Consider the following 18,598-nt stretch of genomic DNA (forward strand, 5'->3'; position numbering starts at 1 on the left):
TCCCTTTTTATTCTGTTGTAAACATTGTTATCTATTAAATATATTTTTTAAAAGGTGTTTTGATACTTTTAGCCTTGTAGGCGCACTTTTCTACCCTTAAGCTTAGCTTAACATTTGTGTGGAGAATCTGAATGGGATTGGTGGTGCCCTCTAACCAATGACGCCATTTAGTCAAAGCCATCTTAATGGCTAAGAGTTCACGGTTACCCACATCGTAATTCCTCTTAGCAGGAGCAAAGTGTTTAGAGAAAAAGGCTACTGGGTGTGACTTGGAAGTCAAAGGATCCCTTTGGGTTAGAACTGCACCAGCCCTATCTCAGAGGCATCAACCTCTAAAGTGAACTGTAGGTCAGGATTAGGATGGTGGAGCACAGGAGCAGAACAGAAAGCCTTTTTTAGACAAGAGAATGCATTTATGGCTTCAGGAGGCCAATGTTTACAGTCTTTGTTCCATTTTGTCAATTCAGTGAGAGGAGCGACTGTTTGAGAAAAGTTCTTTATAAACTTGCAGTAATAATTGGAGAACCCCAAGAACCTCTGTAATTAATTTAAAGAAGTAGGTTGAAGCCATTCTAGAACTGCGGTGAGTTTAGCAAAATCCATGGCAAAATCCATGGCAAAACCCTCCGTCAAGATGACATAACCAAGGAATTGGATCTGAACTTGATCAAACTTCTTTTTCTAGCTTGGCTACCAAAGAATTGTTTCTGAGACATAGAAGAACCTGTCTCACAACTTTATGATGCTCCTCTAAAGTGGAAGAGAAAACAAGGATGTCATCAAGATAGACGAAGACAGTGCGGTTGAGGAGGTGACGGAAGATATCGTTGACAAATGCCTGGAAGACTGCATGGGCGTTACACAGCCCAAAGGGCATTACAAGGTATTCGTAATGCCCAGATCTTGTGTTGAAGGCGGTCTTCCATTTGTGGCCTGGAAAGATGCAAATCAGATTGTATGTCCCACGTAAGTCCAACTTGGTAAAAGAGCGAGCATCCTGGAGCAAGTCATACTGTTCGGTGATCAATGGAATGGGATAGCGATTCTTGGTAGTTATGTTGTTCAATTCAGTGTCTGAGCCCACCCACCATCCTTCTTACTGACGAAAAAGAAGCCTGCTCCGGCAGGAGAGGAAGAAGGGCGAATTAAACCTTTAGCTAGGTTCTCTTGGATGTACTCCTGCATGGACTGGGTTTCAGCTTTGGAGAGTGGATAAGTCCTCCCTTTAGGAAGTGGGGCTCCGGTTGATCTTGCAGTCATAAGGACGGTGGGGTGGCAGCACGCCGGGTACTTTTTTCTCAAACACATCTGTAAAGTCTGCATATACTGAAGGAAGGTTTGGAGGAGTCTGTATACTGGCTATGGGAATGCGGGGTAGAGGAGTGGCTTTAGCAAGGCAGGAGTGGAAACAGGAAGTACTCCAAGAGGCCAGTTGTTCCTCAGCCCGGTCGAACTGTGGATTGTGTATCCGAAGCCAAGGAAGGCCAAGGATGACAGGCTGTGCTGGGGGATAATGGCCTCAAACTGCAGCTGTTTGGTATGAAGGACTCCCACAGTCAGGATCAGGGGTGCTGGCTCAAAATGGATCAACCCTGAACCAAGGGGGGGTGCCATCCAGAGTGGTTATTTTGAGACAATGTCTTTTCTGCAAAAGAGGCAAACCAGCTTGAATCATGAAACAGTGATCCAGGAAGTTTCCAGCTGCCCCTGAATCAATGAAGGCTTGAGTGTGGACAGTATTCTTAAGGAAGGTAAGGGTAACAGGTACCAGGATCCGAGAGGAGTGAGGGTATTTAGTAGAGATTATGCTTAGAGGTACCCCTGTGTTATCCCCTAATCATTGACTTTTCCCAGCCGAATGTCCTTTAGTTGGCGGGTGTTAGAACCACAATAAAAGCATAGTCTTAATCTCCTTCTTCTCTGTCTTTCAGACTCTGAAGGTTTGAAGGAAGAGAGATCCATAGGTTTCTCCACTGAGGCAACTGGAGCTGGTGAGGGGGTAGAGGATACTGCCAAAACCGGATGAATAGGAGGACGGGAGGGAAGGAACCTCCTTGTTCTGTTTCTTTCGGTGTGTCTCTCCTGAAAGCGAGAGTCCAGACTGATACAAATTTATATAAAGTCGTCCAAAGAAGAAGGAATGTCACGATAAGTGAGTTAATCTTTGACGCGTTCATGCAGACCCCTCTTAAAGGCTGCCTTGAGAGCACTGCCATCCCAAGTGGTTTCAAGTGCCAAGGTGCAAAACTTGATGGCGAATTGTGCCACAGTTCTATTGCCCTGGCGGAGGTCCAGGAGAGAATATTCTGCAGCAGAGGTACAGCCAGAAGTCTCAAACACAGAATATAATGCAGAAATGAAATCATCAGCATCATGCAGGAGTGGAGCGTTCTGTTTCAAAAGGGATGAGACCCAGGCTAGGGTCTTGTCTTTCAGTAAGGAAATGATAAAGGTGACCCTTGACTGGTAAGACTGAAAGGTGTGAGGATCATTGCGGAAGTGCAACCTACATTGGTTAAGAAAACCCCTGAAATCAGTAGTACCTTCATAGTTGTCAGGCAAAGGGATCCGGGGTATACTTCCAGAAGCAGAGGAAGAAGTCACAGTACTAGGAGTAGGGGCTGGTGGTGAAACAACAGGAGCGGTATTCCTCATTGTAACTAGTAAGGAGAGTTGAGCGGTAATAGCTTGGAATCCATATTCTGCTACTGTATGGTATGGGTTCCCAACATCTGTCCCTGAAGATAAATAGCTTGTGCCACCTCCTCTGGCTCCATGGCCCAAGTATAGTGTAATGCTTGTGGGATACTCCTCTATCAGATTGAACTTGGCCAGTAGTCTTGTTATCCCGGCGTTGAGCTGGAATGATAGGGAATATCCCAGAGCAGAGAAGTTAGTAAAATGAGGAAGGCGGCACTCACCACAGGCAGGACAGTCCACAGCGGCAATGGCAGAGCAGTCCATGGACAAACCACTAGAATGGTCAGGCAGGCAGGGTTTGGCAAAAGCAAAGCAGTCCAAGGGCACATGACTAGAATGGTCAGGCAGGCAGGCAGGATTTGGCAACAGTAAAGCAATCCAAGGGCACACCACTAGTTTGTTCAGGCAGGATTTGGCAACAGTAAAGCAGTCCAAGGGCACACCACTAGAATGGTCAGGCAGGCAGGATTGGCAACAGTAAAGGAGTCCAACAATTTAGGGGTTAACAGGCAGAGTAGTCAGGCAAGAAGATTTCAGCAGCAGTAAATCAATCCAGCAATTTAGGGGTTAACAATCAGAGTAGTCAGGCAAGCAGAGTTCAGCAGCAGTAAATAAATCCAGAAAGTTAAGGGTTAACAGGCAGAGTTGTCAGGCAAGCAGAGTTCAGCAACAAAAAAGGCAATCAGAAAATAAACGATCTATCACACCCAGGAGCACACAAGGTAACAACTATACATGGGCAGTGATAGATAGATAAGACAGCTTTTAAATAGGCGCAGTATTCGCGCCCAAGCGTCAGGACCGGAATGAGAGAGAAAAGATTGTGCGGTGATGACGTCAGTGCCGCATGCCTCCGGACCTGACACAGCCCCTGACAACGAGCAGGGAAGGAGACGGCTAGAGTGATGAGGCGTGACACAAATAACTAAAAACAGCTCCAGCACAAGGGTTCAGGGGTGAAATGGTTAAATAGTGCTTAAAATGTATAAAGAAATTACCTCCATTATAAATTTGCACAACTATGGCTTCCAATTGCACTTCTGTTTTTATAGTGTGAAACTGGTTATCCTATAATAATTGACCTTACCTAAATTATATTGTTAATCATAACATTACATTTTTTATTGTGAAAATGATTTAAATATACTGTATATTCACCGAGTGATTGTTTGCAGTGTCTTATTCCTTTTATTGTTACATGTTTTCAACTTCTTTCTATACTTTGACCCTTAACCAAAAAACTCCTCGGTTGATGTCTAGAATTGTTAGAATTCAATCAAGTCACACCTCAGCATGTCACATGACACCTCCTCTGGCCTGATTTCTTCTACCGCTTCATTTCTTTTTCATAGTGATTAGTAAAAATATGACCTCATTACACTAAACAAAGTAAGCATATTAGATGCAGTCAACATTTTACTTTGAAGCTACCTTTAAAATCAATTTATTTTTGCTGGAGGGCGGAATATATGAAAACACTACAAGTAATTCATTATTTAAGCTAATTCTGATTTAGCAAAGATTAAGGACAGAGTAAATTATTATATTTAAAGAGCATTGCCTTTGTTTAATAAATATAAGTGCTGTATGTGCAGGTCTAATTGTGTTTCTAGGTGCAACATGTGTGTGCATTAAAGGGACAGTATACTGTAAAATAGTTTTTCCCTTTATGTGTTTCCAATTACTTTTTTTAACCAACTGCAGAGTATAAAATTAATGAGAATGTTATTTGTGTATATGAATTAGCTGATTTTGTGTTCTGAAGCCACAACCTAATAAAATGGGTTGAGCTTGTAGGTATAATCAGTTCGCATTACTTTATCACATTGTGTACATGTATATGCTTCTTTATCTTATATCTGTCCGTAAACCAAAGGCCAATACTTGGAGAGAACAATGGAAAATTAACATTTTATTACCTTATCCCTTCTATACCCCATTGTGAGTGTAATTTCTTCTGCTGGCTGTGTTTACACAGCTTGGACCTAAGGCCAAGACCTAAGGCCAGAAACTTTCAGAATAGGTGGTAATACCACAGGCTAAATCAACTATTTTTAATGCCAATATAAGTGTAAAGGAAATACTTGTAAACAATTTAATACACTCCAGCAGGTAAAGTGGATCATTGGGAACAAGTTAAAGGGGAGAAAGTGTTTGAGTAAACTGTCCCTTTAATATACCTTGTTTGTGGAGATATTTGATCACACACACACGCATATTATAGACCGCACCCACTGGATTTCAAAACATAAATATCCATTTAATTAAGTGATGTTTCGGGGACTTACTCCCCTTCCTCAGACACACAAACACACAAACACACACATACAAACACTCACATACACTTATACACAGACACTTGCAAGGCTTGTGACTCACTATTATACAGATTCATAAAAAAGGGCTAAAACATTGTTGTGACAGGGAACTGAGCGCCTTTGCAATATACGTTCATTGTTTTATTTATTTTACCCCTTTCTGTAATTTAATGCAGTTTTTTGTAAATTTTTCAGTTTTGAAAACTGAAAAGAGCACATGGCAGACTTATCTTTTCTGGTGAAGCTAAACAATGAAGCTTGTTTTAACACTATGACCAAGGAAAGCCCTGTCTCAAGATGAAGTACTGATATAATCACAGCGCTAAGAGCAAAAAACACAAATATAATGCAGTAGTTAAAATATAAAGTATTCCTTAAACCCGTAAAAAATTGTAGACAAAAGAAAGTTTATCTCTAGTAATCTCTTACTAGAAATCTCTACTGTGCTGTTATCAAACAGCTTAATATATGTAGTACCTAACTGAAAACGTGTTACAATTATAAAATAAAGATAAAAAATTAATTTCATATCACATCAAAAAATATATAAAAGAAATGTTGCAAAAAAATTTTTACAATTCAAATTTATCAATTCACATAAAATACCAGTATAAAAAGACATATCAAATAATGCTTAATCCATGTAACAGCTTAGAATATTGATACAGATGAGTCCACAATGATTCACTGTGGCATTACATGAAACAGATTGGCATAGATGGGGTTAGATTGCTGCAGACAGAACAGAAAGTTCTTTTACAAGATGGACAAGATCAACAACAAAAGGTGTCCTTTTTGTCCTCTCATTCTCCTGTTCAAACAGGATATATATATTCAGCTTTCTTTGCCAAAGGAAACTTTCAAACTGCCTCTGACTGCTAAAAACCGCTCACAGGGCTCCATGCAGCGGAGGCTGCTCCGGAGCCCTTGCGGGGCAAGTTTGCACATGCGAGCCTGCTTCCCGCAATGTAAGAAGCAGCGATCATTAGAGCTCGCTTGCTCTTGGTGACTGACAGCCCCTTCAGTCGCGCAATTTGTCGTGCGAATGAAAGGGCGGGCATTACACACCAATGAGTGTGTAATAATACATACGGGCAAGCGGATTAACAGATTCACTGACCGTGTGTAGTGAAGGTGGGCGGACAGCTTCGCGAGTTGAGAAGCTGTCCGTCCGTCAGTTAGTAGATGGAGCCCCTCAGTGTACACCAACTTTGGAAGCCAGGTGCGGACAAGAATAGGAGCAATGCGTTTCGGCATTAATTGCCTTTTTTAAACTCTTCTGATTAACATATCTGCATTCTATTTATACCTGTCCCTTAAAGGGATATAATCCCTACTTCTTAAAGGTTCATATCTTTCAATAACATAGTGGATATTTTATAGAATACGGGTATGTTACATCTAAATTAAAACAGTATGAGAATGCATTCATGTCAAAGCATACAGAAATGTGACAGTGATACGTTTTTATGTTACAATCTGTCACATCACTTTTAAATAATTTTACATATTTTCAGTGTTATGCATATTAAACATTTACAGTATTAACATTAATAATGGTATCATAATGTTACACAAGTGCCACTGTATGAATACTACACAACCATTCATTCAGATCAGGTTTACCATAAATAAAAATAAATAAAATATAAATATATTAACAATATTGGGTTTCAATTTATTACTCTAACAGGTAACAACCTAGATCTAATTCTTGATTTAAACCCTGAGGCATTCATGTTTTTAATTGAAAGATCCATTTTCTTTTTCTTTTTTCTGAAAATGTCATTATGGGTATTCCCACCTCTCCAATTTATCTTACATTTATCAATTCCTATATAACTGAAATGTTTTAAATTAGCACCATTACAGTTTAAAAAAGGGTTTAGGAATTGGTAAATCGTTATTCCTATCAGTACTATGGTGTTGGATTGATAGGATAAGCCATGTCTCAAGTCCAGATTGGCTCTTGCCAAATAAGGAAAGTGGTGGGTGTAGTTTTACCATTAAAAAGCAATTACAGCAAATAAGGGGTTTATTTAGTCTGATAAAACCCAGAGTCTGCTAATTTGTTCATCTATTGTAAGCATGCAAAAAATGTGGTACTTTCAACCACATAAATTACAAGTTATGCGCTATACCCGGTGCGTAAGTAACACTAAAAAATTAGCACAACCGCACTTTCCATAGCACCAGTATTACAAGTTAACCAAAAACCTTCTTGTGATGTGGGGAACAAATGTTAGAAAAAAACCTGCAGTTGCGTAATGGCGATTGCTGTACCGCAATCCCCATTGATGTTTTTGGGGACAAGAAAGTTTGTTAAAACCTAACACCATAACACAAACACTTTAGTCTAAATACCCCTTATCCGCCGCCCCCCCCCGCATCGCCAACACTAAATAAAGTTATTAACCCCTAAACCCCGCCCCCCCCGCATCGCCAACACTAAATTAACCTATTAACCCCAAATCTGTTGCCCACCAACATCGCCAACACCTAATTAAAACTATTAACCGCCAAACACTCATATCACTAATACTAAAATAAACCTATTAACCCCTAAACCGCTGACCCCCACATCGCCACAAACTGTATTAAACTATAAACCCCTAAACTTAACACCCCCTAACTTTAAATTAAACCTACAGTATAACTACCTTTAAATAAATAAAAACTTACCTGTGAAATAAATAAAAAACCTAATCCGACACTATAAATAAACCTAACATTACAATTTACAAAAAAATATAAAATATACAAAAACTAAGAAACCTAAATTACAAAATTAAAAAAAACCTAACACTGCGAAAAAAAAAAAAAAAAAACTATTTAACAAAAAAACTAACATTATTAAAAAAAAAGCAGTCTAAAATCACGAAAAAAAATAAAGGAAATTATCCAAAATAAAAAGTTTTTTTAAACCTAATCTAATACCCCTATAAAAACAAAAAGGTCCCCCCCAAATAAAATCACATGAAGGGGATCCTCCATGCTGGATGGCTCCGCAGCCTCCGTTCCTTCGCTTTGGATGTAGAATAAAGATGTCCCGCGCTGGATGAAGATGGAGCTGCCTGAAGAAGACCTTCACCCTTGGACTTCAGAAATGGTGAGTACATATTTCGGGGTTAGACTTAGTTTTTTATTTTGTTTGTTTTTTTCGATTAGGGCTTTTTTATTTTAATGGGCAGCAAAAGAACGGATTTCCCTTTTAAAGGTAATACCCATACAATTGCCCCTAAGGGGCAATGAGTAGCTTAGGCTTGTTTTAGGTTTTTTTATTTTGGGGGTTGTAATGTTAGGGGGTAATTGTTATTTTTTTAGGTAAAAGAGCTGATTGTTTTAGGGCAATGCCCTACAAAAGGCCCTTTTAAGGGCTATTGGTAGTTTAGTATTAGATTAGGGGTATTTTTATTTTGGTCCGGGGGGCTTTTGTGTTTTTATAGGAGTATTAGATTAGGTTTAAACATTTTTATTTTGGAGAATTTCGTTTATTATTTTCTGTACTTAGTTTTTTTTTTATTTTTTGTAATTTTAGACTGTTTTTAAATTTTGTAATTTAGGTTTTTAGTTTTTCTTTATTTTACTTTTTTGTAAATTGTGTATCATATTATGTTATTTATAGTGTAAGATCAGTTTGTTTTTTTATTTCACAGTTAAGTTTTTATTTATTTAAAGGCAGTTATATTGTAGGTTTAATTTAAAGTTAGGTGGTGTTAGGTTTAGGGGTTAATAATTTAATTTAGTTTGTGGCGATGTGGGGTGTCGGCGGTTTAGGGGTTAATACTTTAATTTAGTATTGGTGATGTGGGTGGGTGGCAGATTAGAGGTTAATAGGTTTCCTATAGTATTTGCTATGCCGGGGGATGGCGGTTTAGGGGAACATTGATAGTTAATGGGTGTTAATATACTTTGTCAACATTTTTGTTATGAGTTTTGTGAAGCATTTTTGTTTTGCAAAATCCATAACTACTGGGGTTTTTTTTTAGTGGAATGGATTTTGGCGGGACCTATAGCAGGACCTCACAACCTGTAATACAGGTTACCTGAACAGTCCACACTCAAAAGCCATTTTTTGTCCTTGGTTTTAATAAATTGTATCTAACTTTAACTGGATCCTGGAAGTTTCCTTGAGAGCTGTGTGGCTTTATACCAACCTGCGCAATTACTAAGAGCTTAGTTATAGCTCTCCCAATTGTGAGTATCTTCTCTTTTGGGTTGAATGCACTGATTTTAACGAACTTCACTATTGTTGTTCCTTTCCTCCCTTCTATGTTTCTACATGAGCCTCTACAATCAAGCAATTAGGGTTATTACCCCACCCTGGTTCTGCTGTTACTTGGACTCTATAACATATCCTTAATTTGCATGCACTGTGGTTTATCGGTACCCTATGTACAGTTTAAACTTGAGTACAACCTGTAAAGGATACACTTTCTTGATTTAGAAATATATAAATAGAAGACAATGGAATGTTAAATTGGGTACTACTTTGTACTCCAAACCAACAGATCATTCTCTTAAAGGGATAGTATATAGTGCAGAGAATGCAATTTTAAACACGTTCCATTTGACTTCTGTTATAAAATATGCTTTGTTCTCTTGGTATCTTTTATTGAAGAGTAAAACTAGGTAGGGTCATAAGAGCTCAGGAGTGTGCATGTGTCTTTAGTGCTCTATGGCAGCAGTGTTTTGCAATATTGTATAACAAAGCTACAGATAATGTTGCAAAACACTGCAGCCATAGAGTTGTAAAGACACGTGCACACTCCTGAGCTCTTGAGCCTACCTAGTTTTATTCTTCAGTAAAAGTTACCAAGATAACAAAGCAAATTTGATAACAAAAGTATATTGGAAAGTTGTTTAAAATTGCATGCTCTATCTGAATATTATAAAAAAAATTGATTTTGACTTTACTGTCCCATTAAACAAGGCATTTTGAGGTCTCAGCTAATAATAGTCATTCGGAATAACTCAGGACCAGAAAAGAGAGCCTTATAAACTACAAAGATGAAAGAGAGATTCCTACAGAGGGGATATGTTGAGAAGGAAGTGGACAAAATGATTCTAGATCTGAGGGACAGGATGATGTATTGAAAGAGAGAGAAAAAAAGTAAAATGACCAATTGAACTATATTATGATGTATACTCCAATGAGTTTGGAGAATAAAAGAATCATCCACAAAAAATTACAACAATTTACCTCCCTACCATTTGTACGGTCCCCCCTCCAAGGATGGTTTATAATAGAGCCAGAAATCTAAGAGACATTCTTGTTAAAACAGATTTCTCAAAAAAAAAAGCAAAAAACATTTGGATTCCTGGTTACCAAAAATAAAATTGGGATGCTACAAATGTGGCAATTGCACTACCTGTAACTCATTTATAACAGGGCCAAAGTTTAATAATCCACATACAGGAAGATACATAACATAGAAATGACATGCTGACATGCACATCAGAATATGTGGTCTATATTATTGTTTGCCCATGTGGGTTATACTATATTGGAAAGTCATTTCAGGGAACTACAGATGTGCCATATGAAAACCACTAAAGGATAAGGAAAGTGAACAACCTATGGCACACCACTTTTTGGGAAACAGTCATACGGTGTCTAGGTTATGCACAATGTTGATTGATAGAGTTCCTGTGTTGTCATGGGGTGGAGATAGAAATCTTGAGACACTAAAGAAAGAGGCGAGAGGGACTGACCTTTGGGTACATTGGTACCAAAGGGACTTAATATAACACAAAATGATTCTCTCTTCTTCTAGATATATATACCTTGGTGTTTGCACAAAGCCATGTGAAGGACTGGCAAACATTGGCATATGCAACATGTAAATAGTGTAAATAATGTTTAGTCAATACATATACCTACCAATAAGAGGCACTATGAGGGGTATATAGCATATATTGTCTTTGTTACTGTTTGATTATGCTCCTCATTATGTGCTTTCTTTTTTAGGAAACTTCATAGATAGTTAAGGATTATGTATCAATATGGTATTCTAGACTGTAAAAATACAAAGGAGCTTGGATATAATCCTATAGTGGGTAATTAGATTTAATGTTTACCTATTGTGGGTTATGGATTATCCTTAATACACTGTCTGGTTGCTAATCCATTAGCTATAACAAAGAAAGAAGGCGCCACAATAGTGCAGGGTCAATGGTGTCAGAGAATTCCCCACTCAAAAATCCCGTACTTACAGAATCCAAAGCACTAGTGTAGTGCTATATGTGCCTTCTGGGCTCTTACAGTCGCCCAGCAAACTGCTCCACGGTGTACTGCCAGCTCCTCTGAGATGACTTGACACTGTATTGACCAGTGTGTATAACTGTGGCTATTACTGGCCACCAGTAAGGAGTGATAAAGATAATAGTTTAAAAATTAAAAATTCAAAGGTCCGTGGCAAGTCTAATGTAGATAAAATTTAAAACTTAATACTTTTGTACTTTTTATTTTTAATTTTTTGCACTGATTTGGCACATTTAATGTGATACATTTGTGTTTCAAACATTGATTATTTGATATAACTATTAATATATCACGTTTAGCACAATATAGGCGCATCCAATTAAGCATATTTATATGTGATATATATTTAATCCATTAGCTGCCTTTGATATTTTCCTTATACCACCTTAAAAGTATAATTGTGGCTTGGTTACATAGCAACCGAGTAAACATTCACCTAATCAACCTTAAAATCTTTTTTGCCCTGCTGTTGCATAGCGACCAAGTAAACAAACAGTATATGCACATGGCGAGGGGTGATGACATCATCCAGTGCGCCGTGGTGAAACAGTGATGACGTCATAAAAAGGTGCCAGTCTAGTGCTATAACATGGAGACACTGGTGACCTGTAACACATGTTCCGGTAATCCGGATCTGCATGGCTTGAGGCATGTCACAATCTGCAAATATAAAGTAATCGAATGTACTGAATGGTCAAGATATTACAACAAGTATTTGTTACATAGTGTAATATGCTTCTATATATGGTGTTTGTATTTAGCAATAGAAAAACTGGTATAGTTATACTTTATTTGTAAGAAAGCAATTAGTAAAATGGTGACACTTCTTGACATTGTGAAAATAACCTGTGTATATTTGCTTGGATAAGATTGTAACTAGTATACATATATGCATTGTTGGTTTTTATTGTACTTGGAAAATTATTTGGTTTTGAAAACGGTTTAAGTAAGAACCCAAACGTTGACCTGATGTTGAATTGAATTGAACTTTTACTTTAAATAAGACCTGAGAGTGCTATTCACTACAAATGGATATATGACTACACTAAAGTATAACACCCAGGCTGGATAGAAGGAAACAATTTGAGATATATATATATCTGTGGTTCAGAAAGAGCATACCATTTATTTTAAACAACTTTCCAGTGTACTTTTATTATGAAATTGTCTGCATTTTTTTATTCTTTGTTAAAAAGCAGGGCGTTAATCTCAGGAGCATACATTTGTCTGCAGCACTAAATGGCAGGAATTCTGCTAAAATGTAATACATTTGCAAGAACATTAGATAGCAACAATTTTTCTGTCATGTAGTGTTCTAGGTATGTGCACACTTTTAAAATTGTATCTATTTTTTGTTTTTTAATTTATATGTTCTGCCTGAATCACAAAAGAAAAATGTGGGTTACATACACACATACAAATATATACACATACATCTCTGAGCCCTTTTCAGTCCAACGCCTTGTCATATACCGTATCCCTTTAAAATACTTGTTATACATTTATTTTAATAAATATATACATTTAATACGTATATTTATTAGTGTAATACTTTATTTTAATTTGCTTTACCTGTGTTTTGTTATACTTTTATTGTAGCCCTAACAGTTTACTTCAGGTCTCAAGTTGGCTAACTATTTTAGCGTTATTTTCTGTTGTGCTCAAACGCAACACATAACTCACAACTTGTAATCTGAGTGATAAACATTCTCTGGTAATTCGGTTTTAGCATCTGCATTTTCATACATTAGGCAATCAATTAATATTAACCACATTTCCTTTACTCTGCATATTTGTTTAGACACTTGCTAAAACCCTGTTAGTAATAGTTTTTAATAGGCATTGGCAAAATTTTGGATTTTGCATTTGTTTATCAAATTGATTTACACAGATCTTTGTGTGTTGCACTTTTACACTGATAAATCAGGTGCTGAAAATAGCTTAATGTCACTACCTATGGCCATATTCAGCATTTGTTTAGCAAACGAGTTCTGCATCTTAAATTTTGCCCATCCCTAGTTTTTACATACTTGCTCAGTATGAATGCAAGCAAACAAAATGTTCCAGCTTTATCACATACATAACTCTGATTATTAAACTAATTTAAACAGTTGTACTTCTATTTAAATGTTACAAAAAATAAAGCTAACACCAAAGTTGAGTTTTTGCACAGGAAATTTGAATAGAATGAAGTGGGGGCCTATATTTAGAAACTTGCTTATATTACTACATTAAAAGTATGTATTTTCTGCTTTAAAAGCATATGTATCTTTGTGCAATAAAACTGAACTCTCTGTTTATGCTTTACATTTTTAATGAACTATATAAATATATATAAATTCAAATGTTTGATCACATTCAAACAGTTTTAGATGCTTTATAGAAGTCTCATAGCCATATTTGAAAGCTTTGAGTTTAAACATTTGAATGTTCATTTTGCTGTTTAGAATGCTCCCAGATAATTAGTGTAATATGGTTGCCAACTTTACATCTAATTTAAACTTAAACATTTGTAAAATAGATCACTGAAAACTGCAGTGCTCATATATGGTTTGTTGTAGTCTTGTAGTAAAAAGTGACTTAATCAAACCATTTTTTAGGATTATCTCTTAAGATTTCTAGTAGCACTTCTAGTAGTTTCCTGAAAGCAGCCTGTGAAGAAAATACTTTTACGCATTTCCTAGACAAACTTTTTTTTTCTTTTTCAGATTCATTTGTAAAAAGAAGTGAACTGAATTGAAGCAAAGGTGATGGACGAAGGAAAGCTGTCAAACATGTCAAGATGCCATTGCATATTATATGGTTAACAGGGTGATGGCCACATACCATGACTGCTAGTCTCTTGCAACACACAGTAAGTAGTTTTTTTTATTCATCATGATCAGTCTTCAGTTCGCACTTCATGCTAGACACATCTTTCTTCAGATGAACATCATTTTATCTGCAAAAGTAAGATTTTATTCAAATGTTTTGCTCTATGAAAAGGTTGTATGAGCCTAAAATAATAGAATTCATTATTATGAAAGAATTATGAATACTTTAAAATTGAGAGAACATACATTTAGCGTTTCTTTTTATATGTTTGCTAATTATAAGCATTTTTCTTATTTTACATATGTTTTAAGATTTGCAGAAAATAAAATAATGAATAACTATAGATGTATTTAATTCAAATATAATTTAGACTCAGAGTTTATAATGCACATTTTCCAGTTTCTTCTAAGGCAGATATTTTTTTCCCTAACACCTGATTCACTAAATAATTTTATAATATATAAAATTTTCATTGCATTAATAATAATATTTTATACATTTTTTTAAAGTATGTAGATGGCTAAGGCATAATGGTCATTTTTGGTTTTGTAGAACCTTTATTTAATACATGTTGTGATATTGACATGCTGCAATGTCTACTGATTTTATAATTACATGGGATTTATATAGCTATTAGGACTGAAAGAACTGCAGCACATTGCATAACAATGACATATTTGTGCCGTTCTAGTGTTTTTGTTATTCTTCATGTAAGTTAAATTTAAAAATGTGAGTTATTTATCACATACAAAACTATATTTGATGACTATCTAAATATGCCATAGTTATATCCAGGGCCATGTAACCGTGTTACTCTGTTAATTCTATAAAAATAAGGAATTTAATCAAGTTGCAATTGAAAGAAACAGCTCTCTATTTATAGAGGATAATATGGCATGATCATAGTTTTATCATAATATGTAGCATGTGCAAACAAATGTTTGTAGTGAACATGCTGAAGATTTTCAAAGAATCTACAGCCAGCTAAATATTGCTTATAGTTAATTCACTATCATGTGAGGATGCTCTCCCAAATCTTAGTAAGTCATATTACACTAGTATTATTAGTAAATGTTAGCAATTATTTTAATTATTGATAATAATAATGTGAAATATGCTAAAGGGGTAACTTCTTTTATGTGTTGTTGGCAGTGGCTATAAATATTTAGTAGAGGGAATGTGCTGTTCTATTCTGATAGCAGTACACTATTCATATGCTCTATAAAAATATAATTAAAAACAGTACAATGCTTTTATTACTTGCCAAATGAACTAGGATGCCCTAGTATGGTATGCTGTAAATATCTGATGCTGATATAACACTATTCTGTAACAGGGGCTGTCTAGTACATGAGTAGGTAAATAACATTATTGGCCAGGATAGCTGAACCTGAAAACATTTTGTATCATAAATGTATTATATAACAGACTAAAACTTAGTCAATGTGGTAAATATGTTGTTTATTTAGAAAACAAGGATATAATACATCTATATGTCATATAAACAAAAACAAGACAGATTTCATTTTAGTATTATATATTCTCCATGCCTATATAAAAAAAAACTACACTTAATTTCTTTATTTAATGTTAAAACAGTGCATGACCCCTTAAGGCCACAATACAGTATATTTCTGGGAAGTGATGTTTTTGCCCTCAAAGCTCAAATTTGTACTACATACTTCAAGTATTATAATCTTTTTTTTTTTTTTTACAAGTAATCATATTATTTTAAATGGCGATTGGTATTTTTGCCTAGTAGTACAGTACAGTTGTTCGAAACGCGTCAGTTGTTCTTTCAATAAATATATCCTAATTAAGTTATACATTTAAAATGGAAGTGAGCAGACTAAAAAGAATGCAGAGATTTTTTTTTAATCTTGATAAAACGCTGAACAAACTTTAAAGAAAGTAAAACAAATGCATTTTAATTGCATATGATGTCAAAATTGTTAATTGTATTTTTCCTTAATATGATTTAATTATCTGAAAAAAAGTGTTTCTGGTAAATCATTTTTTAATGTTTAGATTATGTATATTATGTTTTATATAAAAAAATATACATTCTTTTGCAATGCAGCATTCAATATAAAATATTTACTAGATATAAATAAAAGGGTTTTTTGACACATTTTATCACATGAACCAACTTGGCCATCCCTTTGTATTTATTTTAAACCCAATAAAAAATGATGCTGTGAACAATCAAAATGTGAAGTAAATTAATCAAAATAACTACAAAGAATAACTAAGTTTAACAGCACATATAAGAAAAAAATGACACCTAAGCAACAAGATAAGAGAATAATCATCACTTGCTGGGTTTGTTGTTGTTTTTTTTGGTGTGTGATTTTTTTTAGAATTATTTAAAATTTTTGGAAAATTATTCTCAGAATATCATAAGCACCAAACATAAGTTTTCCTCCACTCAATGACTTTATATTTTTTCAAGCTATTACTTAACCCCTTCTTTTTCTAGCTCTTCGGGGCTCTGGAGAAATGCCCGCAGTATATAGGGGCTACACTAGTCTCTTCAGTTGTCAATACTTATTTATTACAGGTGTTTTTATTATTAATATGATTATTAGTAGTAGTAGTGGTAATAGTAGTTGAAGTAGTAGTATTAAGTTTTAGTTTGTGTGTTCCTTCTACTCACCCAGTGGAAGCCATTAGATTTCATTGCCATGCAATAGGTAACAAAAGTATCAGATGTAAAATAGATGCAATATCAAAATCAATTCTGTCTTACTATTTGTTTTGCCTTTATATTTTAATCTAGCTAATTTGTTCCAGCTGTTTATCTGCAAAACCCAATGAAAGGATGCACCATTCCATGTTCCCCTTATAATATGTAAATTCATTTAAAAAAAAGTATTTTAAAGGGATATGAAACCCACATTTTTTTATTTCATGATTCAGATAGAGCCTGCAATTTTAAGCAACTTTCCAATTTACTCATTTATTTTTCTTCATTCTCTTGGTATCTTTATTTTTTAAAAAGCAGGAATGTCAGTGTAGGAGCTGGGCCATTTTGGTTCAGCACCCTGGGTAGCACTTGCTGATTGGTGGCTACATTTATAACTGAGCCCTAATAACTTTTTTTGTACAACTTAAAAAAAAAAATCATTAGATAGTGTTATTATGAATGTAACTGTGTGTAAAAGTGTTTTCATGTATTTTTAATGTGTTATCTGACACTTTTTTAATTCTTTAAACAGTTAACCAGAGCTCTGAGGACGCAGTAATCATTCTAGCGTTAATCACGATTTTGTTCATGCATTCGCATTAACTTTCAACTTGTAATATGAGTGCTAAACCTGACGCACACAAACATCCATGATAAACCCCTTTACGCTTGAGCGTAACTGTTAGCTCTTCACTCGTATCTGTCCCTTACTGTTTTTCTTTAATCCACTAAATACTAAGTCAGTTAAAATTACTCTAGAAGATTTATGACATCAAGCAATATATCTCTCACACACAAATGGCTAAATGCACCAACCGTACCTCTTAAGAATGTCTCACCCTTAGTGGTTATACAAACATTCACAAAAACTTGAGCGATGGAATAGAAGAGAAAATGCACTTACAGTTTCTCCATATGTCAGAGCACTCACCGCTCTCCACTCTCCTGTCTAAGCGAACCAGCTACACTGTCTTCACAGTGTAATCCTCAAACTTTCTGCTATCTAGACAGGGGCGAAACTACAGGGGGTGCACTACCACTGCCTGCACTGATATCATGTGAGTGTGACATGACTACAGGGGTTAGTGATTCTGTTTTACCCATTGGTGTTTATGTGTGTGTGTATTGTGTGTGTGTGTGTGTGTGTGTGTGTGTGTATATGTATGTGACTGTGTGTGTATTTATGCATGTATGTGTGTTTGAGTAAGTTTGTCGAACCAGCAAATTACAGACCTTGTTACTACAGCATGGGGGGGCAGGGGGTAAACAGTGTCACTATACAGTACCACTATATACAGTATGGGGGTGGGCCATGTCACTGACTACTGTGGTCACTTTATAAAGTACTGGGCGGGTAGGGTCAGGCCAGCCATCTCACCGGCAGATTACAGACTGTGTCACTAACTTACTATATACAGTACTGGGGGGTTAAACAGTAATAGGGGGTCAGACCATCTCACAGACTGTGGGCTCAGGGTACCTCCTTTTGCAGACATGTAATCTGATTCACATTTTTTTCTGTGTTAAATGTAAAAAAAATAATAATATGTATTAAATTCACCTTTTTTTGGAGGGGGAGGGGTGGTGGGGGGGCCCATTCTTAGATTCTTGAACCTGGGCCCTGTGGTTTCTAGTTACGCCTCTGTATCTAGATCATGTGATCAAACACTTCCGGGTATATGCCCTTACTCTTGGTACAGCTGGAGAGAGCCCAATGGAAATAATCCAAAACAGTCAACAAGCACCAAGCACGACCCAAAACAGCTCAATCTCCAACAAATTTTATTCCAGAATAAAAAGTACAAAACCAACGTG

The sequence above is a fragment of the Bombina bombina genome, chromosome 2 (assembly GCF_027579735.1).
Source record: "Bombina bombina isolate aBomBom1 chromosome 2, aBomBom1.pri, whole genome shotgun sequence".
Classification (NCBI taxonomy): Eukaryota; Metazoa; Chordata; class Amphibia; order Anura; family Bombinatoridae; genus Bombina; species Bombina bombina.